Here is a 22230-nt window from a genome sequence, read left to right on the forward strand (position 1 = left end):
CAGATGTTGAACCATTTATGCCTGTTTATCCTTATCTGATAACACAGCCAGAATTACATGACTTACTCTATTGCTCTGACTGTAAGTTCTCTCTGTGCATGTGCTGGTTTTCCCTGTGTGTTCAAAATATACAGGGCTATAGGTTAATTTAGGTGCAATTGGGCAGCACTGGTTTAAATAGCTAGAAATGACTTCTGCTGTGCTTTAAATAAAATATTAATAATTTACATAAACAAAAGGAGATCCAATACTATTGCCTGCAGTACACCAGTGGTCACAGTGCTCCAATCTGTAGCTGGTTCCCATGAGCCAGTCTTCAGCAGCCCGCAGTCTGTGAATGTCCTTCGACCACAAGTCACCAGCCTATGTGAATCCTTCACTACTGAGCGCCTCGCTGTTCCACTCCTGTGGTCACCTTCCCTGCCTCTTATGCATCTTCTTCACAAGAGGGTGTGTTCTCCCCGTTTGTTGTGCCATGTTCTAGTCTGCTGCTCCCTTGGACTCGGCAAACCTTCATGGTACACTGCCAAGCACAGGTGCTGCTATCTTGGGCACAGACCATTGTAGTTGCAGGATTTGAAAAACACCCACAGTCAGCTCCTTTAATAGCCTGTTTAAAGCCTGTCGGGCAGTTACTCTCAATGGGGGCTATACGGATCCTCCCGGAGGAGGGAGGGTCACATACTGAAATCATAACATAATTTTTATATTTCTTATGTAGTCAGTAGAGAAAAGTACAGGAAACCAACTAAACATGACTGTGTAGTGGGGTTGCTACAGCCAAGTTATAGCTCACAGTTATAGCTCCTGAGCTGTAGCTCAAAACTTGCAGCAGAAAGAAGACATGCACACCAGTAGAGTGTATTCGACACAGAGTTTTTTCAGGGCAGCTCTGCCTTTTTTAGTAAGCTCAGCCGCATCACCACCGGGGCATGGCTTGAGCAGGCTGGCAACCGATTAGTCGGTTCCAACATCCGGGCCCCGATTGGGCCACCTGCGATCTGCCAGCAGTGGATGGTCAGTTTCACCATTCCACCAGCAGCCTATAGAAAATGGCATCTCAGCCCATATGAGGTCTTGCCAGTTGCCATGTTCGATGGCCATTTCTGGTGTTGGCTTGAGGTGCGGGCTGCTACAATTGCTTTAAAGGGAAGGGGGCCACAAAGTTTTGAGCAGAGACCTGATGGGGTTGAGAATGACTGCTGTAGGGAGCCGTCACCATTATAATCAGGCAGTAGGGCTCTGCGGAGCAGCACTGTGTCTCCGCTAACCATTTTCCCAGGTCTGCGCCAGTGGCAGCAATGCCATTACAACTACTCTGCCAGTTAGTTAGTTAATAATGTTGGCTGTTAGTTTTGCACTGTGAACTGGAAGGCGATACCATATCAGTGACAAAGAAAAGAATTGTGGAACTGTTCACAAAATTATACTTGGGTTTGAGTTAACATTATTTGTTCTCTTGCAGGCAGGCTGGAAAGAGAGTGGAAGCAATCATGTATACTATGAGCTTTCATAGGCCTAGATTCTGTTCCCTGACACTGCTTCATCAATGCTGTGACTGCAGCAATTAACAGATTTCAGGGATTTAAGAAGGGGTATTGGTAACAAGGTTACCAATGAAAATACCCCTTCATCCTCCCTGCTCTTTTGTAGCATATTCCCCTCATACTATGCTTCCTGTTATTCTCCACCCCATGAGAAAGTCCTGCAGTTTATAAATTCAGTGAGCTTTCATCTTCTAATGAAGCCCATTTCAGACTGTGCAGATGTGAGAAGCGTTTGATTTGTGTTTTATTCAAGGACTTTCTCATTTAGTGTGGCACAGAATAGTCACATGATGCAATTCTTAAAGAATTCAGACATCAACCTTGAAGGAAAACTTAGTTTAATATTGTATCCACTAAAAAAATCCTCCTCTGCATGTGAGCAATTGATTTGTGCAGAAGCCTTGAAATCAAAAACTCTGCAGTTTTTAAGACTTCTATTCAACTGCATCAGATATTAAAATATGTAGCCATGGAATCTGTATTCCATGTCTCTATTTCTTGATGTCCTCTTTCAATAGGAGTTTTCCCTCTACCTCTCTGTACTTCTAATTATTAGCTAAAGGACCATTGGTCAGCCCAACTTTCCTCTTTTTTTGCTGTTTACTTCATTGTGGGATAATTCTGCATTCTCGTTTTATGTCCACTGCTTGGCTTTAATCATCCTCATTCCTTTCCACTTACTTTTTTTACTTACCTCTTCATTTTTTTTTTGTAATCTGTCATCCATCATACACTGGAGGTAAAGGAGAAATCTGCAGATGCTGGGGCCTCATGCAGTAGAAGGGGTCAGTCCAGAATTGTTAACTGCCTTTTGATTTCTCTTGATGCTGCATGACCTGATGAGTTTCTCCATCATTTTTATGTACTCCATTACACATTCTTCAGTTTATCCTACTCTATCTTTTAGGTCATGTGTGGTTTTAATCTTCCTGCCTTCTCCTCCCCACCCCACCATGCCCTTCCACCCTCCAGATTGGGAATGCACTAGTCTATAAATGAATGTTCTCCACCTTAAAATCTACCCATTTATGTAAACCTCTGCCCCATGGTTTTACATTCTCCTGCTCTGGTGAAAAAGGGTATGGTTATCTACCATCTCTGTGCTATTCATAATTATATACCTCTCTATAAGATCATGTCTTAGCTTCCTCCACTCCAAAGTAAATAATCCCTGCCGATCCTGTCTATGCTGATAATTCAAGCTGTATAGTTGCAGTGACATCCTGTGTATCTTTTCTGAATCCTCTCTAGTTTAATTCATTCCATCAGGCAGGGCAGGGGTGGCCATACTTGATTAAGGTATGAGCCACGGACAATAAACTTCAGATGTTTTTATTCTTTCATGCCTATTTTGTTTCAAAAATGTTGTGTAAATAGATTTTTGCATTGGAATTAAGGGTTATGGGGGAAAGGCGGAGCTGAGCCCACAGCTGCGATCTCACTGAATGTGGGCTGGATGGACGACTCCTGCCCATTTCTGATATGTTCACTTCGTGAATGCTGCTGCCACTGGTCACTATAGATACCTGCACCATTGCGGCATGGTTTGAGAAATGACCCAATACTCAGCTTCCATCTGCCGAAGGGCGAAACCAGGGGCCCATAACTCTGCTCCTCCCATACCAGCAGGATGGGGATGTGGCTTCTGGGAATGCAGGCTGGGATATGAAGCAATCTAACCTTTGCACTGCTTGGTGTTGACTGTCCATACGTTGGGGCCAGAACTTGCTCAAAGCCACTGACAGGATATTCACAGCTGCTGGTGCCCTCTCCATTCTGTCTCATTGAGGACCTCCTCCAGCCTCAACTTTCTGACTCCATTTGTTACTTCCCCCGTGCTAGTCTTGGACAAGCCCCCCCACCCCCCCCCACCCCCCTGCCTCTGCGGCAGGTCATGCATCTTTGGAGCTCTCCTGGCTAAGCCCCAGCTTCCCAACCTCTGCAGCCACTCCCTACAGAGGTCCTTAAGCTTTGCCTGACCCTTCTTCCACATATCCCTTGTTGGCAGCGCTCTGTTGTGGTGTGGTCTGGCCCGAGCAACGTGCACTGCTCCCTTTGCTCCTTTGCAGGGGCCATTCGTCCAATGCCCATTCCCTTTTCCCTCTCCTTTTCATGCAGAGTGGGCTGTCACTGTCCCGGGACCCTCTGGTCTGGCTGCAGGGATTTGGAGTGCCCCAGGGAAGCTTTGGGAGCACTGGTGTCTCTTCCCATCAACATATTTCCTGGAGCCGCATATTATATGTCAAAGAGCTCCATGTGGCTCGCGAGCTGCAGTTTGGCCACACCCTAATGGGTGTCACCCAAAATGCACACAATACTGCAAGTGTGGACTCGCCAATGTCCTGTCCTGCTCAGCTGTGATCTACAGAAATTTAATGCAGCATGAATTCCTGCGTTAAATGCTCCAAACTGATAAAGGCAAGCATGCTATATATCTTTTTTTTAACCACCGTCTTCTAATGAAAACCAATTGAAGATCTGTTCCTGAATCAATGCTAGCAGAGAGACAAATTTTTAAAAATGCAGATGCTGAACAAATGAAAATACAGTAAATAATCAGCTGGTCAGGCAGAAAACTTGAAAGAAGAAATAGAGTTACCATTTCATGCAGAGATTTTAAAGCTGAAATGTCAAATATTGCTTTCTTTTTTTGTACCACAGGTGCTGCCGAGACTGCTGAGAGTTACCAGCATATTTTGTATTTAAATTAGCACTAGGACAGAAATTTTTTCTGATGAGGTCACAGAGGAATTTATAGACAATTATGACTGCTGGAGGTGACTCCAAATATATTAGTATGCATGTAACCATGTTCTGATTGACAGCATTTAATTAGATCCTCTGTATATAGATGTTCCATTGTGAGATGGGTATATATGGGAAGCAATTTGGCCATCTATCCCCTATAAGAAATGTAGTCAGTCTCAAGGCTTACTCAGGAAAATATACCAGCATCCTGTGACAAGTGCAATGTCTGAAAAAAGAGGCTCCAGAGATCATGACAGCCTGAAGGTAGTTGCAGGAGACTAAACACTGGTTACAGGGTTGCCTTGAGTCAGTGGATTGGTTGGTGTTCAAGAACTCAGCTGGGGATTCAAATGATTACACAAAGATCATTAGAGACTATAAAAATAGTTGTGAATAAGTTGCCCCCACCAAATCTTTCAGAGTTTTCCCTAACCAGAGGGCCTGGATGAACAATGAAATCTGGAACCTGCTGCGACCCAGATTACAGGTATTTCAGTCTGAAGATCCAGAACACTACACAAGGACCAGATACAACTTACAAAAAGCCATCTCCCAGGCCAAGTGGAGATTCCAGATGAAAATGGAAACCACAAAGTAGAGCTGACAGCTGTGACAGGGCCTAAATGACATAATCTGCTACAAAACCAAATCCGCTGCTGTAAGAGACGACAAAGCTTCATTCCCAGATGAACTCAATGTCTTTTACTTCTGATTTGACTAACAGAAAAATGAACAGCTACTGCTCACCCCCCCCCCCCCATAACTGCTGATGATACTCTCCTATCAGTATCTGAGGATGATGGGAGGGCTGCATTCAGAAGAGTGAATCCAAGGGAAGCATCTGGTTCAGATGGACTACCCAATCAAATACTGAAAGCCTGTGCTGACCAACTTGCCAATGTATTTTTGGATATCTTCAACATCTCACTCTAGCAAGGCATAGTACCCACCTGCATCAAGCAGGCCTCAATCATACCAGTGCCCAAGAAGAGTGCCTAAATGATGGCACTCACATTCATAGTGATGAAGTGATTTGAGAGGCTGGTGTTGAAGCACATTAGCTCCTGTCTGAGCAGCGAATGGATCTGTTTGAATTTTACTACTCCAGCAAAAGGTCTACAGCAGATGCCATCTCACTGGCTCTACACAAAGTCCTAGAACACCTGGTCAGCAAAGGCACTAACATCAGGATGCCCTTTATCAACTACAATTCAGCATTCAACACCATTATCTCCTCAAAATTGATCAGCAAACTCCAAGACCTGGACCTCAATGTCTCACTGTGCAATTGAACCCTGGACTTCCTCAATTCCAGACCATAATCAGTGAGGATTGGCAAGAACATCTGCTCCTTAATCTCCATCAGTACCAATGCATCACAGGGCTGTGCTCTTAGCCCCTTTCTACTTGTTTCACACTTTTGACTGTGTGGTTTTGGGTTTAATAAAAGTGAGCTATGAATCAGCATACAGAAGGGAAATTGAAATCTTGCCTGAATGGTGCATCAACAACAACCTCACACTCAAGGCCACCAACCCCAAGGATTTGATTGTGAACTTTAGGAGGAAAAAATGAGAAATGTACAATCCATTGATCATTGGGTGTGGGGGGGGGGGAGAGTGTCAGTGGTGAACAGGGTGAGCAAATCTATATTTTTGCATTTAACTATTTCGGAGAGCCTTTCCTGAACTCAACACATGAAATGTCATGATGAAGAAAGCTGGTCAAATCCTCTATTTTCTCAAGAGTTTATGGAAATTTGGTATGACATCAAAATTCTTGACAAACTGCAGTGGAAAATGTGCTGTCTGCCTGCATCATGGCCTGGTATGGGACACCAATACTTCTGAGTGGAAAGCTGTGCAAAAGGGAGTGGACACAGCCCAGGACATCACAGGCAAATCCCTCCCAACCATCAAAATCAACATGGAATACTGCTGTCAGAGACCACGGCAATAATCAAGGATCCACACCATGTAGGACATGCTGTGTTCTTGCAGCTGCAATCAAGAGAGGTATAGGTGCGACAAGACTCATGCCACCAGGTTCAGGAACAGTTGCTACCCTTCCACCATCAGACTCCTAAACTACAAACTTAGACTCATTTAAGGACTCTTACCTTGTACCTTATTTCTAATTGAATATTTATTTTCCGTTTGCAAAATCAGTTTGTTTGCATTTTTTCTTTGTTTACTTTTATCTCTTGTATATATGCATATTTTCTTGATAAAAGTTTTTAGCACTACCAATAAGTTGAAATTTTGTCTGACCTGCAGGAAAAAAAAATAGGGTTGTATGCACCATCATGTATGCACTCTAATAATAAATCTGAACTTTGAACGGTTCACTATAATAATCACAGCCATTGGAAATAGGCATTAATAGACATTGAACTAAAGTTTTCAAAAATTCACCAGAGTAGAGGATTCAATTGTGTCAAGTTCCGAACTCAAGCCAACAAAAGCAATTTACAGTGCATTGTGGTTCAGTTTTCTCTTCTACATCAGATGTGTGGTGAATACCAGAGTCTCGATAAATGTCGATAAGTGATAAATGTCTAAAAGATGCAGTGTCAGATAGATCTTTATTTTTTTAATAAGAATTAGAGAGAATGATACTTATATTTGGAATAGTAAAGGGGCCAGATTAAATAAACTTCACTTACAGAAACCTAAGAAGGATGGTAGTATGGCCTGACTGAATTTGAGATTTTTCTATTGGGCAGTTAATATTTGCTATATTATTTTTTTGGATTTATTACTTTGATAAATTTGATCAGCTACTCTGGGAAGATTTGGAATTTACATCTGTCCAGAATTATTTTAGGACCAGCATTACCTTTTAGACTATCTAAGATCTAAGAATATTTCCAACCCAATTATTAAATATTCATTACATATTTCGAAGGTTTTTTGGACTATGATTTGAAATAAATGATTTTTGAGAACCTCCAATGTGGTGGTTGTGAGTCTCCTTTATCATAGCTGCCACTATGGTGGCTGGCTGAGTCATTTCCCTGAAAGGTACAGGACTGCCTGCATTTTTGAGCTTGAGCCCCCCCAGCATTGATGGGAGAAGCACCAGGTGGGGTGGTGCTCCTCTGGCTTGTGCTGTGGGTGGGGTGGGGGGGGGGGCTGTGACTGGCTGGGTCCTGGGTGGGCGACCTGGTTGAGGGTCCGTGGTTTGACAGAGGGTATCTCCTCAGGCTGCGACTCGCCGTGGGTCCGTGAAGTCCTTGTCCGCCAGCAGGAACTGAATGTCTTTGGACATTTGCTCCAAGAAGATCTGGAAGAACTGATTTCTCAGTGACTGTTATTCTCTCCCACCCAACCTCCTCCAGAAAACTTTTATCTTCACATATAACACAGCTCACCCTCTTTTTTTTCCCCTTAGTTCCTTTCTTCCCTTTTCTTTCCCTTCTTTAGTTCTTACTTATACATTATTTTTACATCTTTATATATAGTTTGTTATCATTCTTTGTTCTTGTTACATCTCTTCATCTCTCCTTCTGTCCTGCAAATTCTCATGCTTTCTCTGGATCCGAGAACAATCTGTTTTGCTCCCCCGGGATAAATATTTTAAGCACAGCTGGATATCTTAACATAAATTTATAGCCTTTTTTCCATAGGATTGATTTAGCTGTGTTAAACTCCTTCCTCTTCTTTTGGAGTTCAAAACTTAAGTCTGGGTAAAAAAATATTTTTTGACCATTGTATTCCAATGGTTTTTTTCTCTTCTCTAATTTTATTCCTTGCCCTCTCCAATATATTTTCTCTTGTCGCGTATCTCAGAAATTTTACTAAAACGGATCTTGTTTTTTGTTGTGACTGTGGTTTTGGGGCTAGTGATCTGTGTGCCCTTTCTATTTCTATTCCTTCCTGTATTTCTGGCATTCCCAGGACCTTTGGGATCCATTCTTTTATAAATTATTTCATATTTGTGCCTTCTTCATCTTCCATTAGCCCCACTATCTTTAAGTTGTTTCACCTACTATAGTTTTCCATTATATCCATCTTCTGAGCTAACAACTCTTGTGATTCTTTAACTTTTTTGCCACATCTTCCAATTTTCTTCTTAAGTCATTCACTTCCATTTCTACAGCCATTTCTCGTTCTTCCACATTTTCTAATCTTCTGCCTATTTCTGTCATGACCTGCTCTATTCTACTCACTTTTTCTTCTGTACTTTTTATTTTTCTTTTCATTTCACAAAATTCTAATGTCAACCAGTCTTTTAATGTTCTCATTTGTTCTTGAAATTTTTTTTATCTATATACTGTCCATCTATTTTACCTTCTATTCCTCTGTGCAGATCTTGATCTTCTTCTTCCTCTTCTTCTGTGTCTGCACCTGTGTTTGTGTCTTCTACTCTTTCTTGTATCTGTGTCTCTTCTGACTTTCTTGTTGAGCTGCTTGCCTCACTTTGCTGGGCGTCTTCTTGCATGGCTTCTTGCTGTTGGTCCTCTTCTTCTGGACTAGTCATCTGTTGGGCCTCCTGTTGCTGTTCTTCTTTCCTCTCACTTCCTTTCCTGTCACTTTCCTCTTCTTCCAGCTGAGAGCCCTGATGTTGGGCATCCCTCAGCTCGTTGCGCTGCGTTAGTTCGCTCCTCAGCTAGGTCCCCCGCCCGTCAGTGTTTTCTTTTTCCTTAGTGTGCGCATTGTGCATGCACGAGGAGTCATGCATGCACAGTTGCGTGCTTCTGTTTGGCTCAGAGAGCCATTTTTGCAGTCCAGCGGTCGGGAGGTCGTGACTCTGTGGGGTGGGTCGTCACCAACCTCGGGGAGCGGGCTCTTTTCTCCACGACAGCTCCCTGTTTCTTCATGCAGGTAAGGCGTTCTCCTTTCTCTTCCCGCATCTTTTCTTCTTTTTTTTCCCCGTTGTTTTTACTTTTTCCTTCTTGGGTGCCATTTTCTTTTTTTTCTCCACAACTTTATCTTTTATTTGTTGTGTTTTGTGTTTCTTGAACTTTGTATTTTCTTCACTCTATTTCTTCTTTTCATTCAGGTCTGTTGATACCATCCAGAATAAATGCAGTTTATTTGAATGACACCGTGTCACCAAGATTGATATCCACATATCCATTCCCAGCAGACTGTGGCTGCACTGCTATAACTCAATGTTTCTTCAGCAGTTTCTGACTGATTTTCAGCACTCCTGAAGAAGGGCTCAGGCCTAAAATGTCAAGTGCCAAGTGCTTTTGCTTTCTATGGAACCTGTGTGACCTGCTGAGTTTCTCCAGCATTTGTGGACTACACTTGACACCAGCATCTGCAGATTTCCTTGCTTACTTCAATAGCAGTTCTCTTCTCAGCAATATCTACCACCAAGAGAATAAAAACAGAAATGACAGAGCAACAGTACTACTTAAATCACCACACTTCCTTCCTCATTTTGATATGCTTCATCGTTCCCTCAGCATCACTTGTAGTTTTCTGCCTTTTATGGGAACAATAGTGCAAGGTTAAGTAGCACACAAGATGCTCCATTTTGAGCCCTCACCTCGACGAAGGGAGAGTTCAAAAATCTTGCTAACAAAAGCCACACCCTAAGAACTTTAAAAAAATGATTCTATTTATATTAATGACACAAGGAAAAGTTGTATAGATTCAGTATTTTCATGATGACTTTCAACAATTAAAAATATTTGTCTGGAAATCCAAGTTCTTCTGACGATGGTGAGGGAGACTGGAAAAAAAAATCAGAACTTGTTGGCATTTGTCACCAGTCATGCAAGGGACAGCCAATGGTGCTATGTGTGGCAGGCACTATAGTTGGATATCAGGGCCTTCGTTAGCAGCATTTGAGGCTTGAGAGATGGCATCAGCAAATTAGGAGCTTTGGGAGGGTCAGGAAGTCAGGAGCAAGACGAGGATGAGCAAGAAGTGGTTTTTTTTATGGTGCTGAAACCAGCATGAGGTATGAAAAGTAAGGAAGGGACTTACCCGACAACAACAATGCAATACCAAAATGAATGTACATTGGTGAAATGCCCAGCTGAATTACCAGAGTGTTTCAAAATGTTGTGGTTCACCCCAGGAAAAAAGGAAAAAAAGTATGATAACCATGCAATTGAATTTTGATGGAATTAAAAATTGAACAATAACAATTTCCCATTAGCCCTTAAAATCATTTGCATTCTCATGTGCCACAGTAATGTAAATCAAGAGGCAGTTAGAGGAGACTGTGCAAACATATTCATTAACTTCCTTGTATTATATTGGATTCAATTTATTTAAAATGAGATGGCACAAAAACAATCTTTTGGAGGCTTATGAATGAATGGCTGCAAATACAGTACATTTCCAATTATCCAAAAAATGTTCTATCAAAATTCTTTAATGTCTGCATTTTTTTTTCTGCTGAGACAAGTTGAAAAAAAGTTGATTTTTTTTTAAAAAAACCCACTGTACTCAAGTGTGGCTACAGGGAATTAGTTTTTCAAAAGGGTCCACAGGTTACATATTGAAGGAAACAATAGCACCGATTACTTATTTATAATTTGTCTTTTTTTTGCAATGAGTTACTGCAACTTTGCAATAAATTGTATTGTGGCATTCTCAGAATTTGAATTGAGTTCTGTGTTTTCTCCTCACTCACCTGCCCGAGCGATGCTCTCTCCCGGCTCGCCCACCCAAGTCACACCTTTTCCTTGTTCGCCCACCTGAGCCCTGCTCTCTCTCTGCTCACCCGCCTGAGCCATGCCCTCTCCCTATTCTCCCGCTCAAGCCATGCTCTCTCCTTGCTTGCCTGAGCTGTGCTCTCTCCTTGCTTACCCGAGCTGCACTCTCTCCCTTCTCCCCCGAGCTGCTCCCTCTGTCAAATACCCTTTTAGCAGGGTCGCTGAAATTCTGCTAGAGGACAATCCCTGTGACTGTATGTACAATCTCTTACTGCTTACAAATGAGGTGAGACCTCAGGCTCCCGGGCAGAAGCAGGAACCTTGAGCTCCCGGGCAGGATTGGCGATAGCTTTGGGGAGGTGTCAGAGATTGGCAACAGCTGATACAATATTCTGCTAATGCTACTGGGCAGCTTAAAGAAATTTCTTGATTAACCAAAAAATCCATATAACTGAGATAGGTCAGGTCCCAAGCATTTTGGATAATCGGAAACGTACTGTAGCAAAATTGAAGTCTGTGGACCACAGAAAATTTAAAGCTTGTGATGGATAATGCTATATTTTATATTGTATATAGGCATGTTTTAAAGGAGATAAATTGTGGGTTTTTTTAAGTGTAGGTCACAAACAAACACTTCACAACACAGATCTCATTTAAAATGTATCTATATACAATATAAAATATAACATAATCCATCACAAGCTTCATTCATTTACATCCATATCTAACAATTGATGTCTCAGTCATGGAATTTAATTGAACAGTACAATGTTTATGTGTACCAAGTGATACATTTTGTTAGAAGATATTTTGTGATGCACGATCCCTTGCTCAACTTGTACTTCTAGAAATTCATGCTCCAGTTTGCCTATCCACCATAATCCAGTCTTAATGATCTCACATTGCTCCTTTGTAATTTCATTTATTCAAACTCAAGAGTATAGTTGATGATTCGACACTTCATGAAGAATTCTATCATATTATGGTCACTCTTCCAGTGGGCTACTTGCAATGCCATAGTTAATTTTTTCTTTTCATTGCATAAAACAAAGGATGGGCTGTTATCCAATGACAATGAATTCAACAATAACTAAACAACAAAAGAAAGACAAGCAATCCTGGCAATCTGGCACAGAAACTCAAAATACTCAGCATAGCATTGATAAGGTGATGCTGTTTCTTTCCTTATAGAAACTGGCTGATCTGTGAAGTACAGTATTTCAAAGGTTTTAGATTTTACAACAATCATACAGAGGGCAAGATTGAAAGCTAAGGGATCATTTAAAATGCAAATAAATCAATGTTATACTTCCGACTGATCATTGATTGTAATACATTGTTATCTGGAAACTTTCGTCCAGTAACCACTGAAAAGGAAATCTTCAGTATTTATTTTCAGGAGAAATTGCTTAGGTATTTGAGTACAATTATGACAGGATAAATTTGATGCATGCATGAACAGACCTATAGTCCTTAATCTATGTAGCTTTGGTCATGCGCTGAGGTGTCACAATTTTACAGTTTTCAGTTTTGACTGAGGATCTCATTTGCCACCTTGGTGAATTGTCATGAGCCCAGAGGACCCCAAACCCCAGCAGCAATATATATTCACCAAGACAAGTGGTTACTTAAACAAATTTGTTTTTAAATATCTTTAAATATGAAAACAGGATCAAACTTTATCTTATTACTGTTAACTTAATCCCCCTTCTAATTCTAAGTGCACGTGTATGTAATGTGTAAGTAAGTTTAGAAAAGTTCTTTGGTTCACAGTCCAATCTCACTTTTTACTCTTCCAAGTTCACTGGTTGCAGGCAATTCTTATACTGTGCACAGAATTTAACATTTATGAATTCCACCAGGCTTTGGTGCTTGAAAGGTAAATGGTTACCACTCAGGAAGGTTCTTGTTGGTTTTCAGAGAGAGATTTGTTGTTCACTGGACACCCACAACTGATTCCTTGTAACCAGCCACATCAGTGTCTTGCTGAAGAAACTGCCCCATCAGGATTTTCCAGATGATAACCTCTTTCTTTCAAGTCACCACAGAGTTCCTTTTTTGTTTCCCTTATTTCAAATGAAACATTAGACAGCCAGTCCTCTCCTCTTGCATGAACCACAAGGGGTTTGACCAGGCTGAACTAAGAATTCACAACCCATCTTCAAAATGAGGTTTTTCTACAAGCTTGCCAGCTTGTCATGTTCCAGTCCCAGCTGCTGACCTGTAGAACTGAATTCTCTCTCTCTCCATCTCTCACAGAGAAAAGCCTGTTTGACTCCTTCTGCTTGAAAAACCACATGACCCTCTTAGAAAAGCAAACTGCACCCAGACAGCCTGCAGCCCCAGATCTAATCCTCCGAGTTCTTTCATCTGTTGCTTTCCAAAACAACAATCCATTTGTGAAGCCTCTATAGGCTCTCCCCAAAGATTTTGCAAAGGCACTCGGAGCTGACATTTTAAATGAGATCTGTTTTGAACTGTTTGTATGTGACCTACACTAAAAAAACTGCCACAATTTATCTCCTTTAAAACTTATCTATGTACAATGTAAAATACAACATAATCTGTCACAGAATGAGAGAGTGATGAATGAGGCACAAAATGAGAGAGACATGAAAAGTGTTGGAATCTAGGGGTTAAAACATTATGAAAGAAATGATTAATTAATAAGTTTATATTTACTGCATGGTTCAGGGAAAAAGAGGAATGTGATGAAGTGGCAATCACAGCATGGAGCAAAGTTGGCTGAGCAAAATGGTCTGCTCCCAAATACAGGGAGAGGAAATGTATAAAACGATTTAGGAGGAATGCTCAAACTGAGGAGGTGTTAAAGAGAACAGCAGAAATTGGCCAGACAGGGACAGAATGGTGATTAGAAATATCTGGGGATGAATTAATTTCTGATCCAATCAACAGGATAGTCTGGCTTGGAGGATTAAGATGGGAGTGCTACACCCCAGATATCTGCAAAGGTTGATCTATATAAACTGAGCCAACTGGACAATAGGGGTCAGTCTTGGGGAATAGCTCACTGCGCAGGTGACCTATGAACTAATGACTGACCCAGAGTTCTGTTAAGTTTTATTCTTGTGCTGTGTAATAAATTGACTGTTGAACCGAATACCTTCTCCTATCACTTCATTCAAAGAACACACTGGACTCAGACTAAATTAAGAGTAAGGTAAAGCCAGAGTCCGACAATTTGGTGACCCCGACGTGATGAAGATGGAGAAGTGACGGAAGAAAAAGATACGAAACACTGGTCGATTGTGGTGTGGTGATAACAACAAGTGACCATTCTACAAAGGGAGGTAAGCAGACGCCTGTTTAAACGAAGTTCTGCTATTGGCAACGATAAAATTGTGTGTTGTCACTACTCTGCAAAAGCCCTAGTTAAAGCCAAAGAATAAAACAAAAGGGGGTTGGAGTCCCCCTAGTAGAACGGGGTTGGAGTCCCCTGTAGAAAAAAGGGGGTTGGAGTCCCCCTAGTAGAATGGGGTTGGAGTCCCCTGTAGAAAAAAGGGGGTTGGAGACCCCTCGTAGCGATCTCGAGAGATAGGTTTAGACACTTGGCCAATTAGAATAAGGTGTATTGTGATAGTTATTTGTTTCTATAGTGTGTAATATGTATTTGATTAAGGATCGTGTACCATAGTAGTGTATAATAGTATCTGTATAAGGTGTATTGTGTTATAGTTATTTGTTTCTATGGTGTATAAGTATCTGTTTAAGAATCGTATAGTGTATCATAATAGTTTATAATAAGTATTTGTTTAAGGATTGTGTACAGTGTGCCGCTGGTGTTTATAATAATGTGGGAAGGGTCGAAGTAGATTGCAGGGTGGCAAAATCCTACCAGGGGAGAGACCCAGTGAAGTACGAAGTCTAAAGGGTTAAAAATTGGAACAGAGATGGAAGGAGTAAATAGAGATGTAGGGCAAGAGTTCGGGAAAGACAGAGGGGTTCCCCCATCTGTAAACCGACAGTGGGAAAAAACAAGGAATCAATTACTGGGAGGATTACCGAAGGAAGAGGAGGTACAGTCTATTGCACGGTACGAACAGATATGGAAAGAGCTGCAGAGTCAGGGGAAGGTACCACGAGTGTTTGAAAAAATCCGGCTGCTACTGTACTTAGGAGAAGCAGAGAGGGAAGCAGCCAAGGAGGTACAGGAACATGAGGCAAAGGGACAAGGATCTATATGGAATAGAAGAAGGCTTAAACAACATAAAGAAGTGAAGGAACAGAGAAGGGCAGATTTACACAATATGACATTGGCTTGCATGGCTGTGGAAGTGAACCTTCAACATGATATTAAAAAGGGACCCCTATCATAAAGGAGAAAACGGGGGAGGTTAAGCCGTCAGCCCCGCTATATCCAAAGTTACCAGAGACATTGCCACCACCTTATCCTATTCCCCAGATGCCAGTGATGCAGATAAATGAGGGAATAGTGAATGTCACTGAATTAGCAGGTCATGAACTCCAGGAGGCGAAGGAGATACTTAAGAGAGTTATGTAGGAAAGGGTGGAGGAAATGAAGGAGTTAACAAAGGAAATACAGAATGATGTATGTAAAGTGAGGGAAACTAGTATGCGACTGGAAAAAACAAATGAGAGAGAGCAAGAACAGACACTTGAGAATGCCTTCTTGGTAGGAATGTCAGAGGATCACACCACCCCCCCTCCTCACAATAGACAAAAGGAGTCAGAGGATGAGGAGATCTTGACCTTTTGGAGTCAGTGTAAGGAGAGTTGGACAGATAAAGCAGGAGTACACCCAGCCACAGATCCCTTGCAGACTACACTCTTTAGGGCTGCAGTAATGAGTGGACTGCCAGCTGTAGTTAGGGAAGCGTTAGAGAATAACCCTGATATTCCTGGCTGCTCGAATGAGCAATGGGAAAAACATTTGACCCATCACATGAAACGTTACAGGGCTAAGCAAAAGGAGGACAAACAAACTACGGAGTCGGCACAAGTGTAACTCCTTAAGCTTCAATTGGAAGAGGCTAGGAAAAAGGCAAACGAGGCAAAAAAAGATTTCCTCAAAGGGTGCGAACCAGATGATTCAGCAGCCACCGCAGCCACCACAAGGGAATAATATGAGTTGGCACCCGGCCCCATATTGGGCACCGGGTCCCACCTATGTGGGCAGAACGGGAGGTCCAATGGGGGGATTCCGAGTAAGAGGGAGAGGTCGGGGTGCTCCACGAATGCAGCCAGCCGTATGTTTTGTATGCGGTCAGCCAGGACACTGGAAGAAAGACTGCCCCCTAGTTTGGGGTCCTCAGGACACTGGGGGAAGGGGATATGGACCACCACAAAATGAGCATTGGGTCCAGCCCCAGAGATCGTCAGTGCCACCCCCGATACATCAGGCACCCCATGCGGCTCTAGCTCCGAAGAGACAATTCCCTTTGCTGACAGAGGAGGAGCAATATTGCCCACAGTGACGGAGCCCGAGCACCCACGAGCAGGCTAGGTTGGCAGACCCTTTCCTGCAGATTAAAGTAATGGACATGGAAGTATCCTTTTTAATGGATACGGGAGCCAGATTTTCAACACTCACTGGCACTGAGTTTCAAGATAAAACATCATCCTCTAGCGTCCAGCTGATAGGGTTCTCGGGTACACCAGAAAATCTGCCGTTTTCTATACCACTAGTCACTTCTGTGGCGGGACAGACTTTTACACATCAATACATTTTGTCAGCCAGGTGCCCTACCATTCTTTTGGGCAGAGACCTGTTGGTCAGGTGTGGAGCATCGATCCTTTGTGGACCCAGCGGAATAGAGGTCACCTTTCCAAATGGATATTCTATGAACTGTTCAGTAACTACACTTCATTCCGGTTCTCAGATGTTGTTGGCGGCAGCTGGAGGATCCGCGTCTGAGGGACAATGGGCTGACATTTACTGGGGGCTGTTGGAACCAGAGGACCCACAGAAGGGAGGGCTGCTAAAGCTTTATAATCAATGGAAGCCGTGGATCCAGACGTTACACCCGTATACTCCTCCCTCGGACCCTCCCCATATGACCCTCTTTTACGATAGGGATGGGGATGAAATGTATCAGCATGCCTTTTATGAAGAGGTAGAGGGCATGCTATGGGAAACTAATTCGGACTACATAGTGGTAGGAAAGGAGGGAGTGGCCGCTACGGTGGCACTGACATCTGAACAGCTGGAATGGTATGAGATGGCAGGTGAGGCCATTCCTCATGTCACCCTTGCAATTGGCACTAATCACCAGGCAAAAGATTTGGGACCGATGTGTCGGAACTTGATGTCCCTAAGTGACTGGTCCGATACCCAAATACCAACAGTGCAGTTCTCCTCATCTGGTCAGGCATACAGGATTTTGTCCCTGACATATGATCGAGTCCTCCTTGAGCATAGACAGATTGAACGCTTTCATGGTAGAGAGAAGATGGATCACCCCGAATCGGCCCCTATGCTAGATGCCTGAGAACCTGTGGTCAGTGGGATCAGCAGATGTGGGTTTTTGTCAGCAGGTTGATTCCATAACCTTTGAACTGTCAGTTTACACCCCTATTTGGCAGATGCAGTATCCCCACAAACCTGAAGCTGAGGAAGGTTTGGCAGATACCATTAATGGCCTTATGTATTCAGGGGTGTTGGAATATTCTTGTTCTAGTTGGAATACACCCATCTTACCTGTTCCGAAACAGGTCACGGGCAAATATCGGATGGCCCATGACTTAAGGCACATCAATGGTATTGTGCGAACACCCACAGTTCCAGTACCGAACCCATATACTGCCATGACTGCTTTAACCCCTAACCACAAGTGGTTCTCTTGCATAGATTTAGTGAATGCTTTCTTTTGCTTGCCGCTGGCAGAACCATTAAGAGATGTGTTTTCGTTCACGGATAAAGGTAGAAAGTTGCGGTATACTAGGCTTCTGCAGGGCTTTATCTTATCTCCAGGGATTTTCATTCAGGTGTTGAAAGAACAGCTGAGGGGGCTAGCACGGCCAGGTGGGGTAGTTTTGATCCAGTATGTAGATGACATCCTATTAGCAGCACCTGATCATACTTCCTGTTTGGAGGCCACCTGTCTCCTGCTAGTGCAGCTGTTCAAGGCAGGCTTTAAAGTCTCTCGCTCAAAGCTGCAATGCTGCAGACAGGTGGTCACCTTTTTTAGGTAGAATGGTCTCAGCGAAAGGCACAGGGATTTCCCCTGCACATCGAACAGCGATACTACATCATCCAAAACCAAAGACAGTTAAGGAAATGCTTTCGTTTTTGGGTTTGTCAGGTTATAGTAGGCAGTTTATCCCATCGTATGGTGAGTTGACACATCCACTGCGAACTTTGGTGAATGAGCAGGGGATGAGGAATCTGGGAGCTACACTTGAATGGACTGCACAGGCTGAGATGAGTTTTATTCTATTGAAGCAAGCTCTTACAACAGCTATAGATTTGGCGATTCCAAATTATAAACTACCTTTCTTTTTGGATGTTTCTGAAAAAGCACACACAATTGATGGTGTTCTTTTTCAGAAAAAAGGGGGTGGAAGATGTGTGCTCATTTATGTGAGTATCACACTAGACCCGACGGAAGACAGACACCCACCATGTACGAGACATGCAGCGGGAGTAGCAAAGATTTTACAAAAGGTGGCACACATAGTAATGGGACATGGCCTGATGGTATTAACAACACATAGTATTGTAGCATTTGTGAGCTCGACAGCATTTACAATGACTTCGCTAAGGCAGACGAGACTAGAAAAGATCCTGAATGCTCCAAATGTTACGTTTACCCATGAAGGCATTAACATGGCAGACAATATGGGAGAGGGAGAACCACACTGTTGTGAGAAGAGGGTAGTAAAGGATATTAAAATAAGACCTGATTTACAGGCTACACCCTTAAGAGAACCAGATGAAACCTTGTTTACAGATGGGTGTTGTTACAGACACCCCACAGATGGATTGAAAGCTGCCTATGCGGTGGTACGAAAAACTACAGGAGGATTTGAAGAAATCATTACAGGGACAGTGAGAGGAAAGGAGTCAGCACAACTCGCAGAACTACAGGGAATGATAGCAGCATTAGAATGGGCAGAAGGGAAGGAGGTCAATATATATACAGACTCGGCATATGTGGTAGGGACAATACAGGTTGAGCTTAGTCAATGGATTAGGTGGGTTTTTAACAGCAGCAATGACCCCAATTAAACACGAGAAGGACATTAGGAAACTGGCTGAGGCTCTCCTGAAACCAAGGGCATTAGCAGTTCTTAAATGTAAAGGACATGATAGAACAGATACGATGGTGGCTCGGGGAAATCAGGAAGCGGACATGGCCGCTAAAAGGGCAGCAGGATACGGCCCTCAGTTTATTATGATACAGGTAGACAGAACAGCACATGACTTATTACCACTGTGTAGGGTAGAAGTAATAATACAGGAACAAACAAAGGCATCACCTCAGGAAAGGATTGTATGGGAGGAAAGGGGGGCAACCGAGGATCAAGGACTATGGAGATCGATAGACGGGAGGCCAGTTTTACCATCTGGACTCATGAAACCCCTCCTCGAGGAGGTGCATGGGCTAACACACTGTGTAAAGAAGCAGATGATAAGGTATTTGATACATTGGTGGCACCCCTTCCTGCCGGCGAAGGTGGAGAACCATATTAGAGAGTATGAGGTATGTATAACTTTCAATGTCAAGGCGACTGTAAAGCCACATAAAGGACAGTTCCCGTTACCTACGTTACCAGGGCAGGAAATCGTACTTGATTATACGGACATGATTGAGAGGGTAAGTGGCTATCGATACCTCTTAGTAGCAGTAGATGTGTTCACAGGGTGGCCGGAGGCAATCCCTGCCAAAAGAGAAGATCCAAGGACGGTATGTAAATTCCTGATCCACCAGTATATTCCGAGACACGGATTTCCTAGAAAAATTAGGTCCGATAATGGAAGTCATTTTAAGAATAACGATCTACAGGAGGTAGAAGCAATGTTGGGATTGAAACATGCCTTTGGAACGGTGTACCATCCACAATCCCAAGGGAAAGTGGAGAGGATGAACCAAACAATAAAATGTAAGATCGGGAAAGTACAGGCACGGACCAAACTAAATTGGGTGGATGCGTTGCCCCTGGCATTAATGTCAATAAGGAGTTTGGTACGTTCTGTGACAGGATTTACTCCATATGAACTACAAACGGGGCACCAGTTTCCGGGACCGGGAGCCGGAATTCAGACTACGAAGAATGAGGTAAGTTCAATGAGATGCAAGCTTTATTATGATAAACTAACGGCTCTGGTGTCAGATTTTTCACAACAGGTCACAAGTCCCAACAGAAAAGGGGAAACACCAATACCTTCAGTCGCGGAGTGGGTTCTGCTAAAGGTCATCAAGAGAAAGGGGTCGGAGCCCAGGTGGACAGGACCCTACAGAGTGGTGGAGAGGACGTCCCACGCGGTTCGACTACAGGGAAAAGGCGAGACGTGGTATCATTGGAGTCAGTGAACAGCAACGGACCCACCGACACGGACACTGGAACAGATTCGAATGGAGATGACTGGGACTCTGTGAAGAAACCACGGACTAAGAACACTTAACGTCCCTTTTTAAAGAGACTATTGGACTATGGTGACTGTGTATCAGTGGTTGACGGTATAATCCATTTATTGGCGTCAAAACAATGAAGGGAGCTGGGATGAATACTATGTGGGGACTATGGGTGATGTTGTTCCTAGCCCTTGAAGCATCTGGAGAAGGAAACAACTGTACAAAGGGTTTGTGGTCAGCCTGGGAGGCCCATAACGAACCGAAACAGTACTTTGCGGATTGGACTGACGTTTCTGAACACTGTGTTGGGGCCCCACTGGACTGAAGTGTGTTCATAATGGCCAAGTTTGTGAGGTTAAGTTTAACAAGGGGTCGGAGATGCCGGTCCTTGCAAAAACTCCTGAGGTCTTGGTCCCATAAGTTAACTGGTGGTTGGTCTCATTTTCATGAGACCAAAAGGGGGACTGTTGGAATCTAGGGGTTAAAACATTATGAAAGAAATTATTAATTAATAAGTTTATATGTACTGCATGGGTCAGGGAAAAAGAGGAATGTGATGAAGTGGCAATCACAGCATGGAGCAAAGTTGGCCGAGCAAAATGGTCTGCTCCCAAATACAGGGAGAGGAAATGCATAAAACGATTTAGGAGGAATGCTCAAACTGAGGAGGTGTTAAAGAGAACAGCAGAAATTGGCCAGACAGGGACAGAATGGTGATTAGAAATATCTGGGGATGAATTAATTTCTGATCCAATCAACAGGATAGTCTGGCTTGGAGGATTAAGATGGGAGTGCTACACCCCAGATATCTGCAAAACAGGAGATGACTGGTGATAACCCTTATGCAAAAATATCTAGCAAAGGAAGACAACTTTTGTTCTGTATGATAATGAAATCTAGCAAAGGAAGCCAACTTTTGTTCTGTATGATAAGGTTGATCTATATAAACTGAGCCATCTGGACAATAGGGGTCAGTCTTGGGGAATAGCTCACTGTGCAGGTGACCTATGAACTAACGGCTGACCCAGAGCTCTGTTAAGTTTTATCCTTGTGCTGTGTAATAAATTGACTGTTGAACCGAATACCTTCTCCTATCACTTCATTCAAAGAACACGCTGGACTCAGACCACACATAGACTAAATTAAGAGTAAGGTAAAGCCAGAGTCCGACAAAAGCAAATGACTAGTTAATAGAATAAAAGGCATAACAGAAATAAAGAAACTTGAGAGAAAAAGCAAGGTGAATTCTCACATTAAACTCCAGTGATAACTCCAGTTGTAAATACAACAGGGATATAGAATTGTGAGTTTTTCTGGCCACCCAACATGACAAATTCCTGATGATGGCTTCATGGGTACAAATTAAGAATTAATTTACCAAGGCTTTTAAAATAACAGAAAAAAACATTTTTTAAATGTTATATGTGTGCACCTTTTTGTGACTGCTACAGTAAATGATTTTATTATCTTATATTTGTATAAAAATATTAAATGATATTCCATATGATTAAAATGTATTCCTCTTTCTAATTCTCTTACAATCCTAGATGCACAGGGGTAATTATTTCCAAGCAGAAATGATGTGGTATTTGACCATTTCTTCTGATATGACCCACCAAGATTGCAGATAGGCAGCATTAATAATGTATGTAATAATGTTCAATTGTTCTGTTTCAATGAATGGCAAATGTCAATGACAGTTTCTATAACCTTCCTTGTATGGCCCTTTACATAACTTGTGTCCTTTTGACATTCTGTT

The 22230-nt window shown here is 42.7% G+C and overlaps 1 long non-coding RNA gene across 3 annotated transcripts in view; it reads right to left on the reverse strand.

Moving 5' to 3' along the window:
- The window catches only part of LOC138739132 (uncharacterized), a 225559-nt gene that overhangs the window by 154597 nt on the left and 48732 nt on the right, over positions 1-22230 (reverse strand). Inside the window, exon 4 of one of the 3 annotated variants that reach the window (XR_011342026.1) lies at positions 6415-6565. The exons of the other annotated variants lie outside the window; for them this stretch is intronic. This is a non-coding gene — a long non-coding RNA (uncharacterized lncRNA). The remainder of the gene's footprint in view (positions 1-6414; positions 6566-22230) is intronic. 3 annotated transcript variants of the gene reach the window in all.

The sequence above is a fragment of the Narcine bancroftii genome, chromosome 7, assembly GCF_036971445.1.
Source record: "Narcine bancroftii isolate sNarBan1 chromosome 7, sNarBan1.hap1, whole genome shotgun sequence".
Classification (NCBI taxonomy): Eukaryota; Metazoa; Chordata; class Chondrichthyes; order Torpediniformes; family Narcinidae; genus Narcine; species Narcine bancroftii.